At 38.2% G+C, this 23,610-nt stretch overlaps 1 pseudogene; it reads left to right on the top strand.

The window, feature by feature from the left end:
* Positions 1-19,038: 19,038 nt before the first annotated feature.
* LOC119536830 lies at positions 19,039-19,962 on the top strand (annotated as a pseudogene).
* The last annotated feature ends 3,648 nt before the right edge of the window (positions 19,963-23,610 follow it).

Raw genomic sequence — 23,610 nt, 5'->3', positions numbered from 1 at the left:
AGTTGTTCCCGAGCCGGGCCGGCCGGCTGGCGGGGAGGAGAAGGAGGAGTAGTTTACTGAGCAGAGAGAATGAGATAAACTGTGGCTGCAAGGCCGAAGGAGATGGCGAGAGCAGAAAGCAGTGCCCTTTGGCAACGAGAGCAGTCAGGGGGGGCAGTTGCAAAGAGGCACACGGCACCAAATGAGGAAAGAAAGATACAAAGAACTACAGCAAAGTAATGGAGGGGAAGAGGGAGAGTGTTAGGAGGAACGGGGGTCATAGAAGTGCGCATACAAGAGGACGAAGAGAGCGTGGGGGAAGGGAGGAGTTCCTACTGGATGAAGAGAGCGTGGGGGAAGGGAGGAGCGGCTTCGGAGCAAGGAACCTCCCACGGCTCCAGAAGCGGCGAGGGAGAGGCGGCCCTTACCTTGCAGGCGAGGAAACGGGAAGCTGGAGAGGCGTCCGGGCGAGCGGGCGACCTGCCAAACTGTCGTGTGGAGACGTTCCTCACACGGGGCACCAGTTGCGGTCGGGGTTACTGCTTCTAGGGGGAGTGGCGGCCGGTAGCCGAGCCCTCAGCTCTCGGGGCTGCTTAAAGGTTACCGGCGGCGGGGGCTCTTTCCCGGAGGCGAGGGCGAGGCGGAGGACGTGGCCAGAGTCCTCGGCGAGAGGCGTGCAAGGTGTGGAGGGCGGCGATAAGGACAAAAACACTCTTCATCCAGTAGGAGTATGCGCCAAAGAGATTTATTCAGGGGTGATTACAGGTTATATAGGCTGGTAAGAGGGGCAGGGCTGGAAAGGAGGTGAAGTAGCCTAAAATGGCAATACTGAAGGAAGAGGGGCTAGGATTGGTTCTGAGAGGACGCAGGAGCCGTTGCAGCGGGCGGGGGTTGTTCTGGCCACGGTGCATGCGCGCTGGCGGTGGCAGGAGCGGCCTTGGCACCAGGGAGTGTGTGGGTAAGATAAGGAAGTGGGGGAAGGGCAGTTGGGAGAAAGGCGGTTTCCTCCGGCAAGCCTCCCCTGCCAGTGGCATTTTGGGTGAGGAAAAGGGAGCTGCCTTGACCTCGCTCCTCAGGCTCGGGGGGGCTGCAGAGGGCACTCACGCCCGTACCTACTACCCTCCCCAGGGGGTGATCAGGTCCCCTGGCCCAGGCCTGGTAAGTCGAGGCACAAGCTCAGTCCCCGCACAAAGGTAATTTATGGAGCAAAGATACTCTTTTAATGCCTTACATTTTAAACAAAAATTGACTCAAAAGTATTTTTTATGGTGCATTGGTTTGTATATTTATGTCCCCCAGAAAAAACCATATCCTTTAATGCATTCTTGTGGGGGCAGACATATTAGTGCAAATTGGGTTGGAACCTATTGGTTCAGTGTCCATAGAAATGTGACCCACCCAACTGTAGGTGATAACTCTGGATAATTTCCATGAAGTAATGGCCCCACCCATTCAGCATGGGCCTTGTTCAGTTTAAAGGAGCACTATAGAAGCTCAGACAGAAGCAGCTCATAGCTAGCTGGAGCTGAGATAGACATTTTGAAGACAGCCATTGGAAGCTGATGCAGACATTTTGGAGAATGCCATTTTGAAACACAAACTGGGAGCAAGCACACTCCAGCCACATGTGCCTTCACAGCTACCAGAGGCTTTCCAGATGTCAATGGCCTTTCTCCAGTGAAGGTATCCTTTGTTGATGGGCACTTTATGGCCTTAAGACTGTATCTGTATAACCAAATAAACCCCCTGTTCTAGTTTGCTGATGCTGCCAGAATGCAAAACACCAGAAATGGATTGGCTTTTATAAAGGGGTTTTATTTGGTTACACAGTTACAGTCTTAAGGCCATAAAGTGTCCAAGGTAATGCATCAACAATTGGGTAACTTCACTGGAGGATGGCCAATTGTGTCCAGAAAATCTCTGTTGGCTGGGAAGGCATTTGGCCAGCATCTGCTCCAGAGTTCTGCTTTCAAAATGGCTTTCTCCCAGGACGTTCCTCTCTAGGCTTCAGCTCCTCAAAAATGTCACTCTTAGTTGCTCTTGGGGTATTTGTCCTCTCTTAGCTTCTCCAGTGCAAAAGTCTGCTTTCAATGGCCATCTCCAAAATGTCTCTGTAAGCTGAAGCACCTCTCTCTGTTCCAGTGCATTCCTTGGGGCTTGAGAGAGCAGGAGTCTAACCCTTCCTAAGGGCCTTGGTGGCAGCCCTTTCCTCTCCAAATGCCGGGATGAGTGTTCCAACACATCCATACATTGGGGAGACCACCTTCTCAGCCCCACCATCCTCAAACATTGGGACAGCACCCGGATTCTCTTCCATCTCTGGGGCACATGCTCAACCCCTTCAGAAGAATAGGGTGGCAGTCAGGCTCTCCCCAGTCCCCTGGAAATTTGCTCCACCCTCTTTGAGGCGTGAGGTGGAAAAACCTTTCCTGAACATTGAGGTGGAAGGCCCATCCCCAACCTCTGGGGCAAACACCCTTTCCATGCATGTGGGCCACTCTGCTCTCCCAGCCTGTGATCACTTGACTTCAGACCTCAACCTCTATGGCTCTGCTTTGAAGAAAATTTTCCTTCTATTTGTTCCTTGTCTGTCTCCTCCAGTCCCAACTGGCAGTGTGTCTGTCTGTAAACAGCTCACAAAAATTCTGTTGGCTTTGCATGAAGCACACAGGGGTCAAAGCTGTCAGGAATAGGACTTTCCACAAATCCTTCCTGCTTAACTCCTTCTCCAATCTTGGCTTGTACTGAAATGGTGACTGGGTGCTGTCCTGTGCTGCAGTGAGGATATCTAAGCCCATTCTATTTTGCAAAACTACTTTTCTAAGCTGTGTGGTTTCTTCATTTATCAAGAATGTAGCTATTTTGGAATCATTAAGTTATTGGGCCATGCAATTGGCTAAAGCTGACACATGTTTTTCAGTAACTCATCCAACTCCACCTGGTGCAAGAATGGCTAAAGGATAACACCACCAGGGAGGGTGTTTTATTCCATATCTACCTTTAACCATTTCCCAATTACTAGGATTATGAGGTAAAGAGTCATATAAGGTAGCAGGAACATAAGGCTCTCCCTATGTACAATGTCCTGGCTAGTTACAGGGTAAATAGAGCTAACTACATTGCCCACAGGGTCATAGCCATCCCATATGAGACAGGATATGCCCCATATTGGTTGGAGATATTCTACCAGAGGAAAATACTATTATTTTGTAGTTTGACAGTAAAAATATAAAATTCAGAGGGTAGCCACCCCACATCATGAATTCCATCAAGTCATCCAAACAGACAGAGGACAACATGATCTCTGCAGCTTTTGTCATCAGCCACCCTAAACCATCATGTACAGCATACCCCAATACAGGTCAGGGCTTCTTCACCTTTTCCCATACAAGGGAGGAGATGTAAGTTCCCATCTCATTATAAGATGGTAGTTGGATTTCTGTCTCAAATAGGAAGATTATTTTCCAGACTTTATGATGCACTGAATTCTTCCAAGCTAGCAGGTTATTCCACACAGTCCAATTTGCAGAAGTCACAGTCCAAGGAAGGCTGGTAGCACCCAATGACGGAAAATCTGTTTGAATGCAACATTGGGTTCAATTATGGACATGAGTTACTGCTGAGGTCCACTGTAGGAAGCTGTTTGTTAGGGTGCTATGGGTGAAAAGAAAGATGTTTATTGGGAACAATTAAAGGTAATACCTGCTGCTCTAACAGTATACATTCTAGAGTTCCATTGGTTGACTACAAGTTACCAGACAGAGGAACATTATGGAGAGGTTTTAAGTACCAGATATTCTCTGCATGAAAATCTTGAGAGTCCTCTACTGTTACATTAGTTGTTAATCTGGGCATAAGAAGGGTCCACATAGTCGTGCATAAAGTTCTCATGGAAATAGGAGGCTCCAGATTGCTGATAAAGATTTTAACAGGCCTTTTCTCTTTAAATTGAGGTCTTAACAACATTTTGTGTGCCTCATATTCCCCAGGGATCTAGGATTCCTAACCAATGTGGCTGCACAAGCCAGCACCAAGGCCAATTGTCCTTGTTTTCCACATTTTGTATTGTCTGAGGCACAGGAAACAACAAATTATTACAATTTCCTATCTTTGGCTGCAGGGCAGTGGGCCCTTTGACTTGTATTCTCAGGATCTGAATTGGTCCAACTGTCAGCATTCCAATGGGGGCAGGTGCAACATCCTGCAGCATTGCATTCAAGTGAGTGAAGGCCAGATAGAGTGTTTTAGTCCACTGCTGCAAGGACCTCTTATCATCCCTTAGCTGTTCCTTTAACAAATCATTCATTTTTCAATAAGTCCTGCACCTCTGGGAGTGTAGGGCTGATGGAACATAGACATGATATTCTGATCCATGGCCCAAGATGGGTTATTTGCCAGTGATAGAGGTCCCCTGATCACTGTCTATCTGTGTAAGTACACAATACAGAGGACTCGTTTTTCCAAACAGCAGACGGTGGCCCATTGGTCCACCTTCCCCATCAGGAAAGCTAACAAAAGTCCTGTAGTGACGCCTAACTTGCAGTAAAAGCAATCTTTTCCCTCTCTGAGAGCAGGAGACTGATGTAGTCCACCTTCCACTAGGTCACCAGGATTTGTGATGGGCTAATGTGTCCCATCTGGTGTGGTAACCTATGTGGTCATGAAGGAAGTATGAAGGGAACTCCCTAGTGATGCCCACAAGCTGCTGGTGAATGCTTGGCAGCTGGAACTGCTGTTTCCCTGGTTTCAATTGTGCTGCTTTGAACTCCTGCAAGTGCATCTGTTTCCACATTGCTTGGAAATGTGTTGGGAGTGTAGGTAGGGACATGATAGTTAACTTTCATCCTTTGCAGACACCCCAGATGTCTTTCCACAATTCTTCCCAGAAGGGATGACATAATTATCCATTTTTCCTGCTTCCAGGTTGCTCTACAGGTCATAAGGCCTTTATAAATAGCCCAGCTGTCAATACAGACAGTTAATGCTTCTCCTGTTTCATCCACTATTACCATCCATACAGATCTTAATTCAGCCCATTGACTTCTTTACATGGTGCCAGTGCCCCACCATATAGTGTCAGTACTGAGTTGCACTGCCACAACAGTCCATGTGGGAGGCTTCCCACTAGCAGATCCATCAGTGTAACAAAGAGACTCAGTAATGGTACCTGTGCCTTCTATAGTGGGCTTTTCAACAGCTATTTCAGGTGCAGTGATTTTAGCTGCTGAATCTTCTAAATAGAACACTGGTCTGAGAATCTCATATATTTCTACACTCAGAGTAGAGGGCAATTATTGAAAATGCTGTGCTGTAGCAGGTAGGCTTTCCATTTTGTCACTGTGCTTAATTGAGCACTGCCAGAGTGTGGCTTAGAAGCCATGTCACTTATCCACTTCTAAATATGGATGACCGTTTTCAAGGTGACTGGGCATCTTTGCATTAGTCCCTCCACTTGTCATAAGGCATTATATGCAGCACGCAATTGTTTTTCCAGAGGGCTGAATCTCAGTTCTGCCTCTTTCTATAATTGTCACCCAAAACCAAGGGACATTCATTTAGAATGTTGCCTCTGCCACAGACCCCACCCAAAGCCAATATCAGTGCTGGCTACATCCAATTAACAGGGCAGGTCTGGATCTATGCCCCTAGTGCTTGTGCCTGTGCTATTGCTCTTTATGCCTTTTCAAAAGCAGCCTGTTGGAAGGTGTCCCATTCCCAGGGATGGCTTGTCCTAATCAAAATATACAAGGTTTTAACATTTGGTCTAAGTGAGGAACAGAGGTCTCCAATACCCCAACAACCCCAGGAAAGCCATTAGTTGTTTTGGTGTTTGCAGCATGGGAAAACATTGCACCACATCAACTACAGCAGAAAGTATAGTTTTTGTCTTATTCAACCATAAAACACCTAAGAATTTGACAGAGTAGCCAGGGCCTTGCAGTTTGTTGTGATTGACTGTCCATCTCCGAATCTCAAAGAGAGATAGCAATGAGCCTGAGGCTTCTTCTGAAAGAGGGTTACTTGTTAATATGACTTCATCAATATGGTGAAATAGAGTTATACTTGCAGGATTTTTCCACTTAGCCAAACCTATTGCCATGAGACTGTGGCAGATGGGCAGGATATGTACATAGTCTTGGGAAAGCATAGTAAAAACCTTTTTGTGCCTCCACAGGGGAAGGTGAATACAGACTGGCTTGAATTTTCTACGTAGTTAATATAGAAAGCATTATCAAGATTCAATAAAAATGATATTGACACAATTGAGTACTAATCTCTTTTAATAAACCAATGATATTCAGGACTGTGGTATGCAATGGTGGTGTTAATTTGTTTAACTCCCAATAATCTACTGTCATATGCCACATTCCATTAGGCTTTTGTACTGGCAATACAGGACTAATGAAAGGGCTAATTTTTGATAGTGGCAGAGATTTCTTAGTGTCCTCTTGGAAGTTCATTTTGTTTTGTAGCTATTACCCTCTAAGGGGGGAGAGGTGAAGGTACTTTTAAAGGGGACCATTTTGACTACCTCTTTAAGACCACTTGATCACTCTACACTGGTGGAATTATCCTACAGTGGTCTGTAACATGACATACTGTATATTAATTCCTTAAATGCATTCCAGTATAGGGGAAATATATACCATATACACTTGAGGGTACAATCTCAAAATTTGAAAAGTTAGACTGTGTCACTTTGCCTGTATTGTTTTCTCCCCATACATAGCCATCTATAGCTAGTATTTACCTGTGGAATTGGTCTGCATTTCCATAGATCAAGACACATTCTGCTCCCATATCTACCAGTGCTAACAATTGCTGCTGGTTAGCAGGGGATCAGTAAATGGTTAATTCTACATGTGGCCTCTGATCCAGGGTGTCCTTGGCTATTACAGACACACTGGGATCTCAACCTCCTCCCTATGGAAGAGGGAAACCAGGGCTCAGGCTCTGAATGGTGGTTTCTTTCCTGATTTCCTTTCCCCCTTGGAGGCGTGGGAGCTCACTTTAGTAAATCTTTTGTCCTTAGGCAGTTTTCTCCATAGCTTTAGTGGGTCTGAATTAGTTTGCCTATCTATAGGGCCTATCTCTATGCCTGCAGCATTGAGATCTGCCCATATCTCATTGTGGGATATGCTATTAGAGCTGTCATTCCCCTGTGAGACTTTCCCATTTCCTTACTCCTGCCCCCTTTTCCACAGCCTCTCTGACTCTCTAAAGTCTGCTATAGCCTGAGTGGCAAGGGAGATGGGCTGTCCTAATAGCAGACTTAGGATAGACACAAGAGGCCCATAGTAATGGTTAGCGGCAATGTGGCAATACTGTGTCTTTCATTCCTTCAGTGTCAGAACCTACAAAAGCCACAGCATAAATGGTGTATTTCATTCCCAGCACCCTAATGCCTTATAGCTCCTCTACAGTTTGTCAAATAGATGTACTGTGCAGTGCATCCCCTTCATTAGGCCATGCAGCCTTACAACCATCAACCAGCCATGTCAATAAGGAGGTGCTGGGGACAATGTGATTGGGAAAGCCATGTAGATCACACTCCCCTTTGTCCAGTGTATGGATGGCTGAGTAGAAAAATGGAAGCAAAAAAAAAAAAAAAAGCACCCAGTGTTCTTTTTTACTTTAATTATTCTTTTTCACTTTAATTTGTCTTCTTATTAGTTTTGTGTGTGTGGTAATGACAATGTTCAAAAATTAATTTTGGTGATGATGCACAACTATATGGTGGTACTGTGAACAATTGACTGTAGGCTCTGTATTACTGCATGGTATGTGAATATATCTCAATAAAATTTAATTATTTAAAAAAATAAGGTGTTTTTTGCATTAGCTGAGGTAGCATACAGGAATTGTCATGACAAAGGGTGGGTTGTAATAGATGCCAATTTATTCATCACCACTCCAGAAAGCATTACCCCATCTGTTCTGCTGCATCATAACCTAAGGATTTCCTAGGTTTTGTCTATACCACTGTCCTTAATTCTTCAATGCAGCAGCAGTATAGTCTCTCATAATAATGTTTATTTTCTGTTTAGGAGGTTGGAATTGATGAACCCCAGGGGGCTTATCTTGTGATACCTTCCATTTTCTGTTGTATAATGGGGTACACCTGTTGGGGTTCTTTGTACTCCTCTACCTCCCATTCTTCCTCCCCTTCCACTTCCAAGGGGGAGGCTGGCATCTCACACTTTGGGGTACCATCACTGAGCAGCTAAAATTCTCCGGACTTGAGCCTGAGATAACTTACAGCCTTTGAATTAAACACTTTTGCAAGCCAGATTCTTTAAATGATCATGCACTCAGAGAAGGCAAGCAGTCAGAAAATGCTTAATTTCTGCCTGAGCAAGGAACATATCTCTTTCTAGTTTTACTTTCTCCTCTAAATGATGGGCAGTAGATTATGCCACTTGTTTTGCCTTGGTAGCCATCCACAAGGGTCCTAACAGGGGCAATACTATGGCTGCCACTATTTTGCAGTCTCTTTTCTTCTTACTCAAATTTGGTGTCCTGCTATCTGTTGCAAAACACTTAGCAACCCTGCTGGGGTTTTCAGGGTGTCCCCATTCTCATGGGATAGTCCCCATTCATCCAATATGATAGTCACCTGTCCCCACATGGATGATATAGGCAAATTTGGTCTTCCCCCCACCAATTCTCCCTTCTTGGGACTGAAGCCAGTGATGGCCAGTGACTCTTTGGTCTCCTAGCTGACTCACCAATTGTTCCAATCCAATTCTTGAAGGGCTCAGGTTGGTGCAGTCCTAAACCCAAAGAATATGCTGGGCACAGAGTCACAAATTTATTAGGACTTATGAACAGGAAAGGGGTCTTCCCAGTGGCAGAGAGCTGGAAAATGGAAGTCAGTGTTCCACAAGGGTGGGGAGTGCAAAGGGCAGCTTATAAGGTTTAGGACAAAGACATTTCAAAGGGTATGAGAACAGAATTTCAATAAAGTCTTGTGACACAGGGGTCTGGAGGTTTGTTATCAAGAGTGATCAAGGAAATGGAGTTTTAATGCTTTGTTTATGATTCCATCTGTATATACTTTCTTCCCTGAGGAGGTCTTAGACCTTCAGCTTCTATCATGCATGCTGCTACATGCTGTGGGGCCTCATCCCCAATTAGGGAGGGAAATCCCAGGCCCTGTGTCCCCACAAAGCTCTTTGTAAGAAGTCCTTTAAGGAAACAATTTTGGAATTAGAGACTCTTTTGGCTGACTTAATATGTCAATTAAAAAATGCATTCCATTGTTTTGGGGGGATCTTCCATAAGATTGGGAATTTTCTTGGTTATACCTTTTAGTTCAATTTTAGTCTAAGGATAACAGGAGATAGAGGCAGTTTCTGAAACTCCTTTATTAGGTTTGATTTTAAAAGGGGATAAGAGGGGTGGGTCTGAGTGTTGGAGAGGACATAGAGAGATAAGGACACTCATTCATTTCTCGTGGCAATGTAAAATGGTGCAGCCAGTGTGGAAGACAGTTTGGCAGTTCCTCAGAAATTTAAGTAAAGAATTTCCATATGACCTGGCAATCCCACTATTAGGTATACACCTCAAATAATTGAAAACAGGGACTTTAACAGATATTTCCACACTAATGTTTATAGCAGCATTATTTGCAATTGCCAAAAGTTGTAAGCAAGCCAGTGTCTATCAAGAAATGTAGGGAAAAATAAACTGGTATATACATATAATGGAGTATGATTCACCTGTAAAAAGGAATGATAGATGCTGATACATGCAACAGCATGGATGTACCTTGAAAATGTCATGTTGAATGACATAAGCCAGACACAAACTGACAAACATTATATGAACTCACTGATTTGAAATGAATAGAATAAGCAATCTCATAGAGTCAGAATCTAAACTACAGGTTAGCAGGGGACAGGGAGGGGATGCAGAATGGGAAGTTAAGGCTTAGAATGTTCAGGGTTCCTATTTGGAATGATAGAAATGTTTTGGTAATGAATGGTGACGCTGGTAGCACAATGTTGTGAATGCAATTAACAGCACTGAAATATATATCTGAATATGATTAAAAGAGGGAAATTGTAGATTACATATGCAGTAATAGAATAATTTAAAAAAATCCATGGAACTACATTAACACAAACAATGAATCCTAAGTTAAACCATGGATTTTATATATAGTAGAATTATAAAATTATGCTAGCATCAATTGTAACAATTATTCCACACCAATGCAAGGTGTTGGTGGTGAAGTGTTTCTTGGGAATTCTGTATTTCATGCATGATTGTTCATAAACCCATAGCTTCTCTAATAAAGGAAAAAAAGAGAGGTGGGTCTGAAGGAGCTTCAAGACCCTCATGATGAAAAGGCAACTCTTCAAGGCTAAGATAAATAGGATGAGGACAAGAAAGCCAAGAAAGAGCTGATGCAGCCTCAGAAAAATTTAAAGGTTTCAGAGAGATTTTCAAGTTTAGTTATGTGTTTAGATAAACCTTTGTTTTGTCAATTAGGTATGTGTTTCTTAAATAGAGACAATTTTGGAATTTATTATACATTTGGAATTTTCCAAGTACCATTTTAAAAAGGTATTTCATTCCATTTCTTTGATCTTATAGCCCCTATTCTTTAATTGTGCATGCAAATACACTAATTTGGGCATATGAAAAGAGTCTCACTTTGGCTACTGTAATCCAAGATTATCTTTGGTATGTCAGGTTCAGGGAGATATGAATTTACATGATTCAGGAGCATAATATTTATGCATGGAACCAGTTGGAGTGACTGATGAGAATACACTATTAGAGTTTTTTGAAGAATTAGAGATTGCTGTTTCTGGTTGAGAGAAATCTTAAAGCCTAAAAGCCTGATAAGATTTATCTTAGGGTTGGGTTAATGAGGTGTTTTACAGTATGTCTTACACTGGATAGTTTTTTTTTACCAGCACACAGCCTGTGCTTCTAGTTATCAGACCCATGATCAAGTGTCCCTAATTGTGTAGAAATTGTCTTCAGGATGGCAGGTGACTTTTGCCAATCCTGCCCATCCATGATCTCCTTATCTTTACATTGGAATCTTTGTTTAGTCCTTGGAAGCCAAGGTTTCAAAGAAGGTGACAGGTACTCTAATAGTATTTAAATGCCTGACCAGAGCCCACCAAGTAGATTTTGTGATTGTTCTCAGTCAGGATAAGGGTCAGTAAATATTGGGGAGGTGTTCCTACATATAACATTAGAGAAACAGAAAAAGAAAACATTCCAAATATTTGAGTATTCACCACACAGGATAAGTTCCTGTAAACCAAAAGGGCAGCTAAAGGAACTGCTTCCACCAATCCAGACCAAAAAAAAAAAAAAGAGTATAAAATAAAACCAGAAGAACAAAGTTCAAAATGCCCTTAACCAGAAGACACCCAAACAATGCCCACAGACTTAACCAAAGGAAGGGAGGTTCAGAACTGAGAGGACTCACCAATAGAAATGACATGGGACCATCAAGGAGATGACAGAGTGCAAGAAGCTTTACCAAGTATGTTGTTAGAATCCAACAGTGGCTCAGGAGATGAGGAAGTGATCACTTCAGATCCTGAAAGAGCCCTTACAACTAGGTCTCTCAGTTCCCAAACTTCATGATAGGAACAGAAAGTTCATCTTTGTAAAAGCCCCCTGTAATTAAGTGCCTTAGTCCTCAGCAGAGGTAAGAACGCTATACTGTTACCTTTAACCTCCCCCAGCTGCACTAACCTTTCTGACAAAGAAAGGGTTGGTCAACTTGAACAGTAAATAGATTTCCAGGCCTTGATGTTAGGTTACTTGAGCAAATGTCTACCCCTATGCCTCTTAGTTACAGTTTAGCAAATTCAAGTAGGAAACTAGATTGCATCCCCTAAAATTTTTGATTATACCCTAACTTTTCTCATTTTCTGAAGAATCCATACATGCCATCTCCCCAAATAATGAATATATACTTGGTTCTTGCAGTCCTTCAGGGAGTCAGGTCATAAGCCATGTGATCCCCTGTCTGCTGGCTATTATATCACTTTCCTTTGCAATCAAACCAGTACAATGAGTCCTTTTTGCTGCACCTGGCAAGGACCCATATATGCACAGGGTTACCTTCAATCCCACTTTTCAGCACCAGAAATGTTGACTAAGAAATTACAGACTGACCTGCAAGGCAATAAAAGCATTTATTTGGGAATACAGATTCAGGTAGCAACACAAATCATGACCCAACTTCAGGCTTCCAAGCAAGGGTTTTGTTTTGTTTTGTTTTGTTTTATTGTTTGCTTATTTTAATTTAAATTCAGTTTTATTAAAATATAGTCACATACCATACAATAATCCATGGTGTAAAATCAACTGTTCACAGTACCATCATATAGTAATGCATTCATCACTCCAATCTATTTTTGAACATTTTCCTTACATCAGAAAGAATCAGAATAAGAATAAAAAATAAAAGTAAAAAGGAACACCCAAATCATCCCCCATCCTACCCTATTTTCATTCAGTTTTTGTCCCCATTTTTCTACTCATCCATCCATAAATAAAGGGAGTGTGATCCACAAGGTTTTCACAATCACACTGTCACCCCCAAGCAAGAGTTTTTAATGAAAAAGATTACAGAAGTTTTTTGTAAAGACTCATGGTTGGTGGATATTTAGAGCTTTCCAAATGTCCTTTCTGAGGATGGAATGATAAATAGCTTTACTAATGTTTAAACTTTAATTTTACTCCGGAAACTACAAAGAAACAAACAGTAATTTAGGCAGGCTGACATGCCAAAAATCCTTTACAGTGCTAGTAAAGATCCCTCTGTTGTGGTAAATGAGTCAAACTGACGCAGACAAGTCTACTAAATTTCACCAGATAACCCAGCAACCTGGGGGTGCTAGTTAATGGATTATGACCCAAAGACACCCTGCTCATGTCCCCCTCACAGTTCATGTCCCCCTCACAGTTCACATAGCTCACACTGCCCTCACAACCCACATCTTCCTCAACTCTCTCCATGCCCCCATACCCTCCCTTTATAAACTGCCTCCTCAAACCCAGTCCTTTGAGTAGTAATTTTCTTTAAGTTCTGCTGCACAACTCTGCTACTTTAGCTCAATAAACTTCCGTACTTTGGTTTTCAGAGTCTGTTTTTTCAGCATAACACATTCAAGTTAGAGAGTTTCCTGATTTCTTTATCCTGCAGTTGGTTCATGGTGTTCAGATGTCCTCAGTAACATTGTTGCTTTTGGTTTTGCATACTTTGGCAGTTTGTGCTATCTGGATGAGGGGAGCATAAAAGTAACTTCCTGAATGGCCTCCAGACTTTATTTTAAATCTCATAGCCATAGTAACTCCATTTTGTTTTATTACTTTCCTCAAGTGCAATTGATAAGAATGTTTACTCTGCTAGAGCTGGATGAAGTGTTTTGTAAATGTCAGTCAAGTCACTTGACAGTTTAGTTGAAGTCTACTGTATTCCTGCTAATTTTCTCCATATATGTTCTATTAATTATCAATAGATTGGAGCTGAAATTTCCAAATACAATTGTGAATTTGTCGATTTATCATTTATATTTGATAGTATTTTGATACATACTTGTCAGGGTCATAAATACTTGTATGTCACCTTGATTAACTGACCCTGTTATCATTATGAAATAAAATTATTTTGCCTAAGTAATATTGCAGGCTCTGTAATTTTCATTGTCTGACATTTAAATAATTCTCCAGCTTTCTTTTTACTAGTGTTAGATTGTATATCATTTCATGTTCTTTTATTTCTAACATATTTGTGTCTTTATATTCAAAATAGACTTTCTGTAGGCAGTTTATACTTGGATATATGTTATATGTTGTGACAATCTGTCTTTTAATTGGAGTGTTTATATCATTTCCATAGAATATGATTATTGCTATTATTGGGTTTATATTTATCTTCTTTCTCTTTATCTATGTATACTATGTCTTCTTATGTTTTCTTCCTTTGTCTGCCGTGTCTGGGAACAATTGAATATTTTTATGATTCTGTAAGGGCAAACATATATTAAAAATATAATAATAATAAAGGTCTTAAGTCTCCCAATGGAACATAAGATCAGAGACTTCCTCTTCCCTTACCTCTCTCTGCATTAGTTTAGAAAACATATAATTGTAATTTCTCTTTTTCTTTGTCCATCTAAAATGGACATAAATTTAAAGGCATGTAAAAAGTTGAAAAGCCTCTGGCAAATTTCACCACAAAATAAGGTCTCAGCAATGAAGGAATTCTCTCCTTTGAAATGTAATAAAAGAAGAATTAATCTTATCTTTTGTCACAGATTCTTGGGAAGAAATTCACATAACTTCCATAGGAGTCCTGACTCCAAATTGCAAACTTGCATTCAAAATATCTTGAGAATGCATATGCAGTGGGTTGTATCTGCTTAGTCACATAAAAAGTGTGAGCTTCCTTATGTCATTGCAGTATCTTTGTAGATCACCTGTGATGCATCACATTCTGATTTAATGCTTATTCAATAATAAAATTGTTTCTCTTTCTCTTCTAGGTTTGTGGAGAGGTACTCTGGGTTAGGGGATTTTATTTTTAATTATATTTTCCCAGTGATTCCATCTTATCTTCCTCATTGGCTTAGGCACTATAACCCTTTGTTTTGCTACTTAGGGGTTGCTTTATAGTTTATAGCCTTAACTTATCGCAGCTACCTTCAAGTGATTTTAAACCACTTCAGGTATAGTATACTCTTACAATAGTGTGTGTGTGTGTGTGTGTGTGTGTGTGTATGAATTTTAGGGCAGATAATTATGAATTTATACACTTTTTGATTCTATAACACTGGGGAAATGCCTGATAGTAATCAGAATAGAGGGCAGCCTTTGTTTGTTTATTTCTTGACTTCCTTTAACTCTCTAATACCTTTTCAACAAAGAAACATTAGTTCCATTGTACCTACCAATAGGAGAAGTAAATTTGTTTTAATTGTCATATGTTTTGCTCATTCTGTTTAACTTTGCCTCTCACAATCTAACCCTCCATTTCAACAAAGACAGTTCATTGCTGTTGGGTATGGCTAATGGTCCAGGAGACAGTGCAGAAGCAGGTCATGGACTTATTACTTGACCCTCTCTACCTGTTTGATTTTTTTTCATTTTAGGAAAAAATGATTTTTTTCATATTAGTTAAATAGCTCTAACTGACAGAATTTCCTGAGCTTCTCTGTGTCTGAATAATAGTACTCCTCTCTAGAGACATAGTGCCCAGAGCCTGACTAATGCAAAATGGGAAAGCAAATTTACAGTCTAAGAATTCCCAGGAGGACTGAGGGATATAACCTTGAACAACTGGTTAGGATTGTTTCGTGAGGTTCTTTTAAGAAATGCTTCTGGATAAACAAGTTATTATAACTTTCAGAGTCACAAAAAAAAATTCTTATGCTCTCCTCTGAGTTTATATTTGGCAGTTCCAGAGCATATTTTTTTAAAGCATAAGCTTAAAAGAGATGACTCCTAAGGCATATATGTACATATTGCATTAGCAGATAATTCAAAATTTTCTTGTTTTCTTTTGAATATAAGCAGTTGGTGAGTTGTACCAGCATTTAAAATCCTAGACCACTCTTCTGTGGAATGAATACACACTCCTCTGTGAATCCAGGAAATGTCAGGTATAACTACATTTTCACTCTCCTTTGAAAACATTGGAATTTTTGTCCTGGAAGTGTATGGAAAGCAATGCTGAAGATATTTTCAGAGAATTGACCTAGATTTACCTGAACCCCTGGTTTATAGCCTTACATTTTATGTAAATGAGTGGCCAATCTGTCACCAAATCATTTCCTTGAGCAACTTAAAACTAACTTGATGACCATCCTGAATTGATATGCAGGTAATCACCCTTATATCCTTTATTCATCATTTATTCTATTAATGTAAGGTAATAAATTAAGAAATATGACATACCACATTTTAGAAAGAATAAAAACCATTATTTTACAATGTTCAGTTTTGATTGTATATTATCAGCAGGGCTTGAGCTTTTGGATTATGCATTTAATGAAATGAAATCTTCAGATTGTCAGTACCATTGTAGCCTCCACTCTTTGAAGAAATTCTCACCTTTCAAAAAACCATTCTCTTGAAATTGTCTACATACTCAGAATCAGGCAAGGTACATTTATAATGGGTACATGCTGATACCACCAGTACAAATGTGCATATTTTGTTTCAGTATTTGTTGATCTATATAGGAAAATACAATTATACAGAATCAGGCAAGGTACATTTATAATGGGTACATGCTGATACCACCAGTACAAATGTGCATATTTTGTTTCAGTATTTGTTGATCTATATAGGAAAATACAATTATACAGAGCTGAGAGTTCATCTTAAGGAGCAAACAAAATTGCTAGACAATACTATAAAAGTGTAATTGACATTTTTATATAATGGTAACACAACATTTGAATTTAATGAACAGCATTTAATTATATATATGAATGTGGTTAAAGGGGAAATTTTAGGTTATATACATGTTATTGGAATAAAAATCTAAAAATAAAACAGGATTGTACCACACAAACAGTGAACTCTAATGTAAACTATGGACTGCAGTTAATAGTACAATAATAGTAATATTTTCTCATCAATTGTAACAAAGTTACCACACTATGCAAGGTGTTGGTAATAGGGGTTGTATAAGAACTCTGCATTTTCTAAATGATTTCTCTGTAAAATTACAACTTCTTTAATAAAAAATTAAAATTAAATCACAATGCAAAGTATAATTCAGAAAACCAAAAAAAGAGAAACAAACAAAACCACAAGGATACTGATATAATATAACCAAGGATTATGAAGTAGCCAACCAACAGGAGGTTTCTTGTCATAATCTCATGTTTCCCTGAATAATGTATCTATATGCACTTTCATAGATGTTGAAAATCAAATTTAGAGAGTGCTAATGTCTTGCCTGATAAAGAACAGCTAGTGTGAATGGAGAAATTCAAAGTAATCTTATTTAATCCTGCTAAAATGTGACACAAATGAATAACAGAAAGTAAATTATACAAAACAATTGTGGAAATAAGGTGTGGAGTTTGTCTAAATGAATTTAGGATGACTATCATCTCCTACTAACCTGGAACAGATTTTTAGACATGAAGACAACTTCTACATAAAATTTAAATAGCATAGGTGAGAAAGAACAAAACATTAGCCTCTCTTCAGTCACAGTATTTCACCAGATGTCAACCATCTGAGTATCGGAAACATCTAGATTGTCAATGTTCTTTCATCAGAAGTATTCTAATGTATAGACAGAGCTTGAATGATAGTAGTTTATCATCCACATTATTTAATTATCCTCATCATTTCTAATTCTTTCTATATTGCATTTGTAACCACTTATATTCTTCATAATTTCTTCCTTTCCCTATTTATGAGTTCAATGCTTTGAAAGTTTCAAAGAAGCTTGTGATTTAAAGTCATACCCACTTATGACCTAAAATCAACTCAAGTATTGCCAGTAATATAGCTACACAGTTTGGAAATATTAGATTTATTCATATATATATATATACACACACTGTTGCTTTGAAAAGATCTGCATTGTTAAAACTTTGACTGTGGGATCCAGATTAGGCAGACACACCAGAACTAGGAGTAAGGTGGAAAATCCACCTGATTCTACCTAAGTCCTAACCACTGGGAGAGAAAAGCATTCAGAAGAGCAGCTACTCTGAAGAAAATTCCACCATTGCCTTTGTGGAAGTCCTGTCCTAATCATAAAGAAAATAATGTATGTTTCATGTTGTATAATTCATGCAAAAGATAACAGTGATATAGTTCCTGATCACAATATTTGTCTTAACTGTTAAATTATGTGACATCATCTTTTCTTTTGCCTTGATTATTTTTTATTCAGTTTTATTGTGATATATTCACATACTTTACAGTCATCCACAGTGTGCAATCAGTTGTTCACAGTACCATCATATAGTTGTGCAATCATCACCAAAATCAATTTTTCAACATTTTCATACTTACGTATCTCTTCTTCTTCAATTCAGCATCTGTATGGTCCTTCTCTCATCCATACCCACCTCCAGAGTTCTGAACATGTCAAGGTCATCCCCTTTTCTTTGTTGACTATCCGGGGGGAAATTTTCAGCAGCTATTTATTTTGCCACATTGGTTGACATCATCTTTTTTTTTAATTTTTGGTGTCTATAATTTATTCTAACAGAACTCATAAATTGTACTGAATTCAACCTACTTGTGCATTTCAATTAGTATTTTCTTTCCTTATTTGCATCACTAATTGTACCCATAAAAGCTCTTTCTCACTAAAATGCTAATAAGAGAGATAAATAATTTTTTCTAATTATTTTTTTCAGTTATCAGTCATTGGAAAAAATTCTAATACTTTCTATATGTATTTCAACAATTGTTTGTCTTGTAACACAGCCAGCAAGTTTTTATTTCCAAGTCCAATTTGCAGTCCTCCTTCTTAATTCAAGGATCATAAAACCAATGCAAATCATACAACTCACAAATTAGGCTTTTTTACTTTTTCAATGTAAACACAATTCTTAATTAAATGCATGCAGAAAATTCAGGGAGGTGATCCATATCATGCTGGGGCAAGGGAACATGACACAAAAAGAAAACTGCCATGAATAAAGAATGCAGCTGAAAATTAACCATAAAATGAATTCCTGCATTGTTAAGTTAATGTTCCTTGATATGTAAGTATTATTAATGACAGTGATAGAATACTTTTCTGTTTTGGAAGTAGCAATAATAGTCATTATATTTTCAAAACTGAATAATATGTATCTTTAGTAGCTTCAGTAAGAAAGAGAGTATTTGAAATAATAAAAACTATTAGAGAACTCAGCTAAGTTTCCAAGAGCAAATATATTCAATAATAATAATTCATGAATGAATTTGTGTGATTTGTTGAGCATTTTTATATGATTAAGATTATATTTTAAGTATTTTCATCCAAAAGCATGTTTTCTTTTTTTTTCCCCAGGGTCTCAACTATTTTTACATTACATAGAATAAATGTTATATATGGAAATTCAGAGGAACATTTCAGAATTTATTCTTTTGGGGCTGTCTTATGACAAGAAGATGCAAATACTTTGATTTGTGCTCTTTTTATTTTGTTATGTTGCCCTCTTGGTGGGAAACCTTCTGATCCTTATCTCCATTAGATGCAGCCCTCTTTTTCAACTACCCATGTACTATTTCCTCATCCATTTATCCTCCATGGACATCTGCTATACCTCCAGTGTTACACCCAAACTGATAAGTGACTTGTTAGTGGGGACAAAAACCATCTCCTACAGTGATTGTATGTTACAGGTCTTTTCCATGCACTTCTTTGGAATGATTGAAGTCTGCATCCTTACAGTCATGGCCTTTGATCGTTACATTGCCATCTGCAAACCTCTCCACTACATGACTATCATGAATAAGACAAGATGCCATCTTCTAGTCTCAGCTGCTTGGGCTGGTGGGGCTGTCCACTCTTTCTCACAGTTTTCTATGATAATATGGCTGCCCTTTTGTGGCCCCAATGAAATTGATAACTACTATTGTGATATTTTCCCTTTACTGAAAGTTGCCTGTACTGATACCTATTTCACTGGTGTCCTTGTGGTTGCCAATTCAGGAACAGTTGCTTTAATAACCTTTGTCCTCTTATTTGGGTCTTATGTCATTATATTATTCACCTTAAGAAATCATTCAGCTGAGGGAAGACACAAAGCTCTATCTACCTGTGGGTCTCACATCACCGTAGTAGTTTTATTTTTTGGGCCTTCCATCTTTGCCTACCTCAGACCACCTACTACTTACCCTGAAGATAAAATATTTGCTCTTTTTTACACCATCATTTCCCCTATGTTCAATCCCTTGATCTATACCCTGAGAAATACAGAGATGAAAAAGGCCATGAAAAAGGTTTGGTGTCAAAAGTTACTAGCAGAATAAAAAAATGTAATTAGTTTATCCTGCTTACTATGCTGAACAGCTTTATGCAGGAGTAAATGTGGGCTTATAATTAGAGAGCTCTATTAGCTGTTAGATCACTGTAGTCATCTCCTTCATTTTATAAATGTCAGAAAGGCTGAGGTGGAGAATTATGACTCCAGTAACTAGTGGAACTGAGCTTGCATGGGGCATATCTGTATTAAAAATGTTCTTGCCTAAAGAAAGGGTTGTCTCATATTGAGCAGTCACTTCCAAGGCTGAAGGTAAATGTTAATCATAATTTGCATGCATCTATTTTACATGGCAGCCAGACAACTTATTGACCTTCTATAGAAATGGAGGACATAAAACACAGTTTTAGGAATATATCTATAAAATTTAGGTTTATTTGCTGAAAGGATATTCAATTAAATTTTATATGAATGTGCTCTGAAATAAACATGTAATGAAGACACCTGAATAGTAGAATATGGTATAAAGTATGAAGAAAAAAAGGAATGGCCATACTTGTCCTCTGAGAACTCCAGAGCCCCACACTCTATCCCCTTTCCCAATGCAAAGTGTTATAGGAAGGAAGAAATAAGTATATGAAGGACCTGTTGGAGTTGATATTTCTGCTATAGTGTTAATCACATTACATGTATACACAATGTGGAAAGGCAGGATGAAAAAATTAATAAATTATATACCCTTCTAGTGCAACTCCATTAGGTAAATGGCTTTAAGACTGCACTTGTTGAAAAGACTGCTACTTTCAACTTATCCTGATATATTGATATGATAAATTAATTCAATCAACTTTAAGTTGGCAAAGAATATGACCAAGAGAAATGATGTTAAAAAAAAAGAATTTTTCATTTAGCATGTTTATTTTTGTATATATTCTTTCTTTTAGAGAGAAAAGAAACAAATTTATATATGTGGTATTAAAATATTTTAAAAAATCACGCCACATGTGTTTATATTGTGAAGGATAAATTTCTGGGAGACTTTTCCTAGGAGAACCAGAAGAAAATGTAAACATAAATGAATGAATGAATGAATAAATAAATAAATAAATAGAATGCATCTAAATAGGCTCTCTATGAAAAAAGAATAGAAAACCATAAGAAGATAGGTAACTGTGTAATGTTAACATGGGAGGTATTGGAAAAAATAAATATCTGAAAAATAATTGTAACAGCAGCAGTAAATGAAGGAGAATGAAAAGGAGAGAAAATGATGTGGGATCAAAACAGATTTATATTAAAAGAGGGATTACATAAATTACTATATGAGTACATTACTAATAAATAAATGGGTATTGTACTGGGTTAGACCACTTCTCTAATGTATCAAGTATTAGTAGACAATGCAGCAATTCTACAGGTTTGAAGAGGAAGATATTTTGAATGTAAACATTATTCCTAGTTGAATTTCAAATATGCAGGAAAGAAAAACACACTTCATAATTTGTTTTGCTTCATAATATGTACTAACCATTGATTAAAAAAAAATTAGTGGGGATTCAGAATATAAATTATTGATGTATTTTGTTTGCATGATCAAAGGCCATGCTGGGCCAAAAGTATGAGCATCAAAAGCAAGAATCAATAAACCTTGATTTGAATTCCATTCTACAATTTGTTTACTGCATGACTCTGGACAAATCAAAACAGTTCTGAGTCTTTTATTTTTTCAATTGTTTACATAAACTAAGAAGAAAAGTTATGACTATCACTTAAATATGAGATAAAAATTGAGATTGCATGTGAACAAAAATTGACTTGTGTTTAAGATAGATGGGATCATTATTAATTAGTTCATTAAAAAATTATACCAGAAACAATACAATGATTTCCATATTTCAGCTCTGTGCTGATGGGAATTTCTTTTTGAACATCTTCTTGAAGAAAGATTCCACACTTAAGATACCTTGTTATTTAGGTTACCATGAATCATAAGAGATCCTCCCAAACTTCTAAAATTGAGGTTTGGCTATATAACACAACACTTCTACTATGAAAAGCACACTAAATTATCATCAGAATATTTTATCCATAGACAACCTACCCAATAAATGTTTCATGAATACACCCAACTAAGCTTTTTAACTGAAACATCACGGCAGCCTTTACACAGAGCATGTTCTTCTCCTTTCAGCATCTTTGCTTTGTGGTTCTCCTGTTCTACATTAAGTAACCCACTCCAAATTTTTGACTCATAACTTACTTATATTTACATTGACTCCTCAAATTTTACTGCACCTATTTAGAGACTTCCTTAATGAAACCATCTCAGCTGAAGAGATCCTCTTTTAACTGATGGTAGGAACAAGAAAGTGGGATTCTTTATTATTTAATTTGATTTTTCACTGATGCCAATTTAATATTAACGTAACATTTTCATTAAGTTTTTATATCAAATCACCAAAAAAAATGAACTTTGGGGTGGCAATATAATTTCCATTAATAATAATGGAAATTAATAATTTAATGCACAAAGTAAAGTATAAAACTGGGAAAATGGAGGTATAAAATATAGCATGAAGTTACAAAACACATACATTGTTCAAATATGTAAAGTCAGATTAAAATATTATAAAATATGATTTTATCACTGACCAGGGAGTACAATTGTATTTTTATCTTCTGTTTTTCTGTCTTTTTCATGATTTAGTGACACTGTGTTTAAAAACTAGTTTGAAAAAATGCATATATATCCAATTTTGTTTTATTAATGTGTGTAAAAATTATATGCAGCAAAAAATTTATAGCTCCTTAGAAGGATAGCATATTTTAATATGCATTTTATAAATTGATAGTTTTTAGGAGCCAGAACCAAAAGACACATGGGGAAAGTTTCACCGTGGGGAGTGGGGAATCTATAGGAGCAAGTGTTGTTCCTGCATGAAGAATTAAGGCTAGAAAGATCCAGTCAGGGGCCACAAACCAGAGCTCAGGAATATCTGCAAGGGCATAGAAGGAAAGCTGAGAGGGAATCCAAGGAAGAAATTCTTCTTTCAGAGGAGGAGCAAATGTGAAAACACAATCTAGACTGGAGGAAGAATTTAGAAGGAAAGTAAATTTGAAAATAAAGATAAATGTCTAAAAACATTTTCTATAAGTTTAGTGTATAGATTGGAAAAAAATAAAATACCTAGAATTGCTTTCAATTTCAGTCTTTAGATGCAAATCAAATCTCACATTCTGGGTAGCTTCAGTGCTTTGTATTATAGTTTCAGAATTCTCTATCATTATTTTTCACCCCTTTAAATTAAGAAATATAATATATACAGAAAAGTGAAAACTCTGTAACCTCCACATTAATCAGGAAGTAGAATACCACCTTTATCTCCAAAGCCCACTCTTGCTTTTACTGATCTTAATCTTTCCCCTTCCCTGGAATTAGCTATTTTCCTTTCTAATTGGGTTGCTGTGAGTATTAAATGAAAGTACTTGTTACATGGGCCACAGTAAGTGCACAAGGCAAATTTGTTTTTATTCTGCTCACAGAGCACATGAGAAGTCAGCTTTAACTGTGGATACAGACATGAAAGAATAAAAGAAGGAAAGACCATGAAAATGATAAGGAATTGGGGAAAATTAAAATATGTTTAAAATATGTTCTGCTGTGCCTTTTTTATTTTCCCTGAATTATTCTAATGGG

Source organism: Choloepus didactylus, chromosome 6 (genome assembly GCF_015220235.1).
Source record: "Choloepus didactylus isolate mChoDid1 chromosome 6, mChoDid1.pri, whole genome shotgun sequence".
In the NCBI taxonomy this organism is placed as follows: Eukaryota; Metazoa; Chordata; class Mammalia; order Pilosa; family Megalonychidae; genus Choloepus; species Choloepus didactylus.
Note: the sequence above shows the minus strand (reverse complement) of the source record. Positions and strands in the feature narration are given on the sequence as shown.